Raw genomic sequence first — 8711 nt, 5'->3', positions numbered from 1 at the left:
GGCATGTCTAGTAAACAATTTTTTGAGTGTTTTTTGAAGAGAAAAATTTAAATTCTTTTTATAAATTCTCAAATACAATTTCAAATCTTTCACCACAATCTCTCCCTTATCAGTTCTACCTTTCTGATACCATCATTCACGAACCACTATCATTCTAGAAAAACTCAACAATAAAAGAAAAGAAAATGTTTGACCTCGGCAATGGAATATTTCTTATATTTATTGCTAAAGTATCCTACCGTTGCTCCATTTCTCCTTTGCTTGATCTCGGCAATAATCCTTCTTAAGACGACTCGCTATTGTGCCGTGGTCGGCTCTATCCTCAACCATGTTCATTTGCAATTATCAAGCCGCCCAAATTTAGACCAATACACTATTTGTCATATAATCTAAGAAAAGTAGAAAGATTTTTAATTTGAACTATGTTTTTAAACATGCAAATTATAATATTGTGTGGCTATAAAAATTTATTATTAAAAATAAAATAAAAATTTGAGTTAAATTGTTTCAAATTTTAAAAAGATATATTCTAAAATTATATGTAATCACAGAAACTGACTATCTCAGAATGCCTTTTCAGATGCAGAATGGACTAAATCCTTGTTTTGGTTCAAAAGACAAAAAAGAATTATAGAGCATCATTACAAAACATGGAGCTGTTTAAAGCATAATTCTACTTACCAATGTAAACCAAGAATTTACTCCTTCATTTTCCCCTCTCTTCCAAAGAATAAAGATTATCTTCTACTCTTTCAGAGTTAAATGGAAAAACACTAGTTTATTCCAAAATTAATATTTTGACATCCGAAAACTACCAAAAAAAGGTTTTTATAAATTATAATTCTCTCATAGCAAAATTACAAAAATATATATTAAAATATTAATTAAAGTAACTTATAAATATTAGAGAGACAGTCGGACAATTTTTCTTGTGATCTGGTGATAACAGATTTGACATTACAGAATTAGAAAAGCAAAAGGAGTTTTGAGACGAAAGAAGAAAACATATGCACATTTTGCAATATATTCTTCTTGAACTCCTCAACTTTATAATTTGACCCCTAATCCAGTTGAAAAAAGGGGGTAGGGGACCATTTCTGCTTTATTATTTATGGCCTCTCACAAATTAATCAAAGGATGGGAAACAAGAACAATTTGCTCGATAGAATTTTAATCAATCAAATCTGTTTTCAAACTATGATGATGATGTCATCGTCAGCGTTAACATCAATGATTAATTATTAATTATCAGATTAAAAGGCGTGGCGTAAGGCGAGGTGTTATACATATGTCTCAGCGAGGCGTAAGACGTACACCCCATACATATTTATTTTTTAATATCTTATAAAATAAAATAATTACAGTAAATATTTATAAATGGATAAAATTGCATAAGGATTGAAGAAAACAATAAATATGTGAAATATATATATATATATACCGAGGGTCTATTGGAAACAGCCTCTCTATCCTCACAAGGTAGGGGTAAGGTTTGAGTACACACTACTCCCCTCCCCCCCAGACCTCACGGTGTGGGATAATACTGGGTATGTTGTTATTTTTTATATATGTGTGTGTGTGTGCGCGCGCTGCATCCCCACATAAAATTAGTCAAAACAATCTATTATACGCTGCTTAGAAAGCTAGTCTCGTAATCGTGTTTCCTTCTATTCTGCAGCGATTTCATGGGCACCGTGCGAAGTTCCTGATCTGCCTGGTTGGGTCCGGAAGCTGGCGACCCACTCGACTTGCGACGAGCGTAGGTGGCGAGCTGCATCTCGGGGCAGATGGGAAGCAAAACGTCACGGTGCGTGTGTATATTGCTTTTCCCTTGTCCCTTGTTTATTTGGAGAGACATTCTTCCCTTTTTATGTATTCATCTTGCTGCTGCAGGTATCGGAGAGTCTCCGAAGGCGAGGCTGTGCCCCTCCGGAGAGGAGGAGGGGTTGTCGGCTTTCGAGCCAAAGGATGTCAATAGTAAGCTAGAAATGTACTTACAGGGAGATGGCGCTTGTGGCAAGGCAAAACGGGGCCGGGCCTTCGAGATGAAAATATCGCCCGGGTCTGTCGCACCCGAGGCTTCTGGTTCTGGAAAGATAGCTCCTCCGAGCGATCGTGTTTCGACCGGGGTCGATTCTTCTAGGGCAGAGGGGGCTAGATCGATAGATATGTGCTCGTCCTTCGAGGAAGTCTTCCGACTTCACTTTGAGGTGAGCTTCGTCATAAGCCTCCTGAATCCGCATCTTCTCTTTCTTACCGGGTTTTTCATTTTGCAGGCCTTTGACGGGCTTAGGTCCGAGCTACTCCATCATGGAGCTAGGCTCCGAAAAGCTCTGGATGAGGGTAGATCCCTTAGGCTCCTTTGCGAGGAGAAGGAAGCCGAGTTGGCATACTGGCGATGCGAGGTGTATCGGAGCTTGAATTACGAAAGCTATTTGATGGAGCAGGTAATTTCCCGTCGTGGTTGAGTATGCGTTTCGCTTTTTAACTTCTAAGGTTAACTCTTCGCCTACCTCAGCTGCATAAAAAAATGGAGGCCTTGGAGCGTCTTAGGGGCGAGGCCGATCGAATCCGGAATGACTGTAGCGAGCTGAGAGCTCGGGCGCAGGTCCAAGCCTTAGAGGAGAAAGATGCATCGGCTAGACTTTCGGCCCTCGAGGTCCAACTCCGCTTAGCTCGTGGAAACGCTTCATTTCAAGCGGATATGATCACGAAGCTTGTATCCGAACTCTCGAGGGTTGGGGCTGAGATCATTGATGCTCGGACCGATGCGGTACTGAACCGTACTAAGGCCGATCAGGAGATGGCGATTCATTTGAAGGATGCTACCGACGCCCAAGCCGAGTTGAAGAGGGTTCTTGATCGTGGAGAGAAAATCGAAGAATATGCTCGTTGCAAATCTCGGAGAAGGGTTCTCGAGGAGATCAGTGTCAGGGGTTTTGTTCTCTCGGAAGAGTTGGCGCGAGCGAGGGCGGACAAGCGCGATGCTCGGTTACTCCTGTCCGATGCCGAGGAGAGTGAAGATGAGGCCGATAGGCCGTAGCTCTCGGGGATGGGGCGTAGACCTCGCCATCCCGTATGTAGTACCTTTTTAGAGTATGTTTGTAAATGGAAAATGTATTTTTCCGTGTATGTACCTGAAAGGAAAAACCCTTTGCGACTTTAGTTCTTCTATACCCTCTTTTGTTTCCCTTATGGCCAGGCAGACCGGTTTCAGAGTCAGTGAGATTTATTAGATCTGTGGTATGGCCTGGGGCTCATTAAGCGGGCCCGGGGGCTCTTACGCGCTCGATCGATGCGACTTTTAGTGTAAGCAGGCATTCTGAGCACTTACGCTTTTGCCCAACTGTTTCGGGTGGAGTCTCCGAGTTGGGTTTCGACTCGAGCTCATATATTCCTCGAGCTTTTTATGTTTGCATGGGCCGGTGGACCTTACGTTTTAACTCTCTTAGATCCAGTCTCCGAGTTAGCTACGACTCGAGCTCAGTCGACCCTCAAGCTTTACGTTCGTATTGGGCGGGTGACAATGGCTCTTACGCCTTCGATCGAAGCGATCTTTTATGTAAGCTGGAGACAATGGCTCTTACGCTTCGCCCTTAGGCGTGTGTGTGTGGCCCTGAGGCTCGATAGGCTGGCGACAATGGCTCTTACGCTTTGCCCTTAGGCATATGTGCGGCCCTGAGGCTCGTTAGGCTGGCGACAATGGCTCTTACACTTCGCCCTTACGCGTGTGTGCGGCCCTAAGGCTCGCTAGGCTTTATTTTCCTTTCGTTAAGGACTTCAGCAATGATTTTTGACCTGTCGTCGGTTCGGGAAGAGCCTCGATTTCCAGTCGTTCGCGGCGATGTTCGAGCACCTCGTAAGGTTCGGCTCGTAGGCTGAGTAGCTCGAAGCCTTATAATTTGGAGCTGACATGGTCGAGCTCTTTTGCCTGTTGAGGGTAGCCTGTTTAACCAGTTCTTTTTGAAGTAGATTCGAAGTAATGGCCTATGATTTTGTAGTGACGGTCAGGCGTCCCCGAGTCGCGTTAGTTTGGCTAGTACAGCCGTATGACCGTAGTCATTTATGTTTGGCTGGAGCTATTTTTTGATCCCGAGTATAGTAGTTTAGGCATCTATATCGAGGGTATGCCTTTTTAGGGGTCTTACAAATTCGATATATATCCTGAACTTCGATATTGATTTTATGCCTGTAATAAGGTCTTACAAAACTTTTCATGCCTTTTGAGGTCTTATAGTTTTTTGTTTATACTTGATGCAAGTATTATTCATGCCTTGCTTAAAGGTCTTACAGTTCGTGTTGTTGCTTTGTGCAAGTTTTACAAGACTGAGTCTGCCCGCTTGGGGACCTATGGCCTCGGGTTTATTGCTGAATGGCGATTGGTGATAGTCCCCTAGTCATCGAGTTCGTTTTGACTTGAGAGCCGTTACTCGTGAGCTCGGGATTGCCTCATTGAGGGCTTACGACTTTGGAGATTCCGACCCTGAGGTTGTGCGTATGCGGAGTTCTTCGGCATCAGTCTCCGAGTATCCGGGACACTTTCTTTTTTGGAGATAGTTAATGATTTTCGTGCTGCCTCGTTGAGGGCTTATAAGTCTAGAGTTTCGACCCTGAGTTCATGCGGGTGCCGAATTATTGATGGCAGTCTGCGAGTATTCGGGACGTTTTTCGATGGAGGAATCGTTCTGGAGAAAACGCTGAGTTTTCTTTGGAGCATGAGTCATGTTGGCAAAAGCATTCCTTGATTATTTGGCACTAGTACATGTGCTCCCACCATCGGGTCTTGACTGTGCGGACACGGTTCATTCGACCGTTTGGTCCGGTACATTGTATTCCCATTGGGACCCTGTTCGGCGTTCGTTGGCTCTTCTGAGCGGATGATCATCTGAAAGGATGTCCTTTGGCATTCGTGATTGATAGCAAAAGAAGCTTTGGAGATTTGTTGGGTTCCTCTTAGGTAGCATATAGGTGTTGCCTCGTTAAAAAACCTGCCAGCAAAACCCTTCCGGGGACAAAATCTGGTCGAAGGAAAAGAGCGCAACACTTACCCGGGGGCACTCGCGGAGTTTCAATCGGACGTCCTAGCAATAATATCGCTTTAGCATCGATATGTTCCAGTTGCTCAGAAGCTGTTCGTCCTCCATGGTGCCGAGCTTATAAGATCCTTTGCCGGCTATTCCGAGGACGCGATATGGCCCTTCCCAGTTCTGCCCTAGTTTTCCTTCATTAGGATTTCGTGTGTTGAGAGTGAGTTTCCTTCTCTCTTATTTTTTCGAAGGCCTGCGCTTCCACCCATTTTGAGAAATTATTAGTCATAAATAAGATGAAATTAGCTTTACCTGGTGCTGTTGGCAGGGGGCCGACGATGTCCATCCCCCATTTTATGAATGGCCACGGTGATAAGACCGAGTGTAGTTGCTCGCTGGGCTGGTGGATCATAGGAGCGACTCTCTGGCATTTGTCGCATTTTCGAACGAATTCTTTGGTGTCTTTTTCCAAGTTGTCCCAATAGTAGCTTGCTCTGATCACCTTTCGAACTAAAGAGTCGGCACCGGAATGGTTTCTGCAAGTGCCCTCGTGAATTTCTCGGAGTACATAATCCGTGTCACCCGGCCCCAGACATATTGCTAGGGGGCCGTCGAAAGTTCTCCTACACAAAGTCTTGTTTTCGTCGAGCGAGAAACGGGCTGGCATGGTTCGTAGGACCCTTGACTCTTTTGGGTCCGCAGGAAGCTTCCCGTCCTTTAGATAATCAATATATTTATTCCTCCAATCCCATGTGAGGCTGGCAGAGTTCAGCGTGACCCTCCTTGACCACCGATTTGGATAACTGAACAACAGCCCTGGGGAGTAGGTCTTCTTCTTCATTGGAAGATCCCAGATTTGCGAGGGCGTCGGCCTCGCTGCTCTACTCTCGGGGTACGTGGACTAAGGTCCATTCTTTGAAGCGACGTAGTGCGACTTGGATTTTGTCCATATACCTCTGCATTCTATCTTCTCGAGCTTCGTAGCTCCCGTTTACCTGGCTTACTACCAAGAGTGAATCGCATCTTGCCTCGATGATCTCGGCTCCCAAGCTTTTAGCCAGTTCTAAACCTTCAATCATAGCCTCATACTCGGCTTCGTTGTTTGTCAACTTTGCGTTCTTTATGGATTGTCTGATCACGCCGCCGACGGGTGGCCTTAGGACTATACCACGCCCGGAGCCCCTTATATTTGTGACGCCGTCTGTGAACAGAGTCCATATCCCGGAGGACGTCCCTGATTTTAATAAAAGTTCCTTCTCTACCTCGGTTACGAGAGAGGGCGAGAAATCAGCCACGAAGTCCGCCAGGATTTGGGACTTGATGGCCGTTCGAGGTTGATACTCGATGTCATACCCCCCGATTTCGATGGCCCATTCGGCCAGCCGGCCCGATAACTCGGGTTTGTGCAGTATGCCGGAGGGGTTATTTTGACAAAATGCAGATACGATGGCATTGAAAATATGGCTTCAGCTTTCGCGAAGCGCTTATTAGCACGAGAGCCAATTTTTCCAAATGAGGATACCTGGTTTTTGCATCCCTTAGGGTCCGGCTTACATAATAAACAGGGAATTGCGTACCTTGCTCCTCTCGAACCAGTACGCCGCTTACCGCCATTTCAGACACGACTAGGTAGAGATAGAGTGTTTCGTCCTCCTTTGGCGTATGCATCAAGGGTGGGCTAGTCAGATATCGTTTTAGCTCCTCTAAAGCGTGTTGGCATTCTGGAGTGCTTTCGAAGTTGTTCTTTCTTTTATGCAAAGAGAAGAAATGATGGCTTTTGTCTGATGATCTTGATATAAATCTGCCCAGGGCTGCTATCTGCCCTGTTAGTTGTTGCACGGCCTTTACATTGTTTACCACCATGATTTCTTCGATGGCCTTAATTTTGTTTGGGTTAATCTCGATCCCCCGGTTCGATACCATGAAGCCCAGGAATTTTCCCGAACCCACCCCAAAGGCGCATTTCTCGGGGTTGCGCTTCATGTTGTAATTTTTGAGGATGTTGAAAGTTTCCTGCAAATGAGTCAAATGGTCCTCTGCACGTAGGGACTCAGACTGTGGCCTTCTCTTCTGCTTTACGGGTTTAAATTTGGGATCAACGCTTAGTCTGTGGGAGGTTATTTCCGGCGGAATTCCTGTCATATCTAAGTGGGACCAGGCAAAACAATCGATTTTGTTAGTAAGAAATTCAATGAACCCTTTCCTGAGTTCGGGGGTTTGCCCCGTTCCCAAATATACCTTACGGTCTGGGAGGTGTTCGACCAAAATGGCCTGTTCTAATTCTTCGACCGTTGACTTAGTTGCGTTCGATTCTTCCGTGCGACGAAGGTTCGAGGGGTGGAGTAGTCTTCTTCGTCGTCCTCGGGGGCCTGTGTGTTCCTAGGCTCGTCCAAAATCGGGCCCGTGGGCATCGAAACCTCATGGAAAATCGCAAACATTTCCTTCGCCGCCCGCTGTTCTCCATTTATGGTCGTTACGCCGTCCTTTGTGGGAAATTTTATCATCTGGTGCAGGGTTGATGGTACTGCCCTCATGCTGTGTATCCAAGGCCTGCCGAGCAATGAATTGTACCTCATGTCGTCATCGATGACTTTGAATTTAGTGTTTTGAACTGCGCCAAACGTGTTGATCGTGAGGGTGACCTCTCCTTTCGTTACCTCGCCGATCATGTTAAAGCCGTGGAGGATTCGAGAGATGGGAGTAACTCGATCGAGCATCCCCAGTCGTCCTACCACCTCCGATCTGATTATGTTGGCCGAACTGCCTGGGTCCACGAGCACACGTTTTATCTTAGTGTTGTTTGAAAGAAACGAGATTACCAATGCGTCATTGTGCGGTTCTGTCATGGGCTCGAGATCCTCTTTGCTGAACGCGAGGGTGTCTTCGGACTCTCGGTTTCGGGTCGGCCCCTCTCATGTGGTGGATGTTCTTGTCCGCTTGAACATGGGCCCTTGGGGGGTGTCAGTCCCTCCAATAATCGTATGGACGTCATGTTGAGAAATCTCTCCTTCCGCCCAGGTCGAGTTTTGCGGTGGAGCACTGACATCTGGGACAGCCATGTCCCTCGCTTTGTGGTTTTCGAGGTTGTTGTTCCCAACTCTATTCACTGAGCCAGACATTTTGACCTGAAATCGAAGGTCTTGGACAAGAAGAAGTGTGAAAGATAACTTGCATTGTGTAACGAAACTAGCAAGAAAATAAACACTATTTTTTTAGCCCACGGTGGGCGCCAAACTGTTTACCGTGAAAATGGTAATAACAATTAAATTTGTTGATGGGACTCTAAAAATACGTGATCCATTTTTATGCTAGTCGCGGAGCAGTTGATGCTGTGAGTGTGTAGTTTGAGGGTGAGACGCGAGCTAAAATAAAGCAGTAATCGAACCGAGAGATAGCCGTTCGGGGCCTCGATCTGGTCGATTTGGGGCCTCGAGGTCGAGTCTCGAGCTCGGGCTCGAGCTATCGGGGGAAATCGGGGAAGGGCTAACAGATGCAATAATATTAAAGGAGGCTCTTTATTGCCAATGATAAACAATAAACAAGCAATGAATATGGAACAAGTATGAAAATAATAGGATAGAACGACAATGTCGAGAGAGTATCTTAGAGAGAAAGAGAGAGAGAGTTATCATATATTTCATGTAGAGTCTTTGGAGCAACATCAGTCCTCTATAAAATAGTAAA

Source organism: Nicotiana attenuata, unplaced genomic scaffold (genome assembly GCF_001879085.1).
Source record: "Nicotiana attenuata strain UT unplaced genomic scaffold, NIATTr2, whole genome shotgun sequence".
In the NCBI taxonomy this organism is placed as follows: Eukaryota; Viridiplantae; Streptophyta; class Magnoliopsida; order Solanales; family Solanaceae; genus Nicotiana; species Nicotiana attenuata.
The sequence above is the reverse complement of the archived record's forward strand: the minus strand, read 5'-3'. Positions refer to the sequence as shown.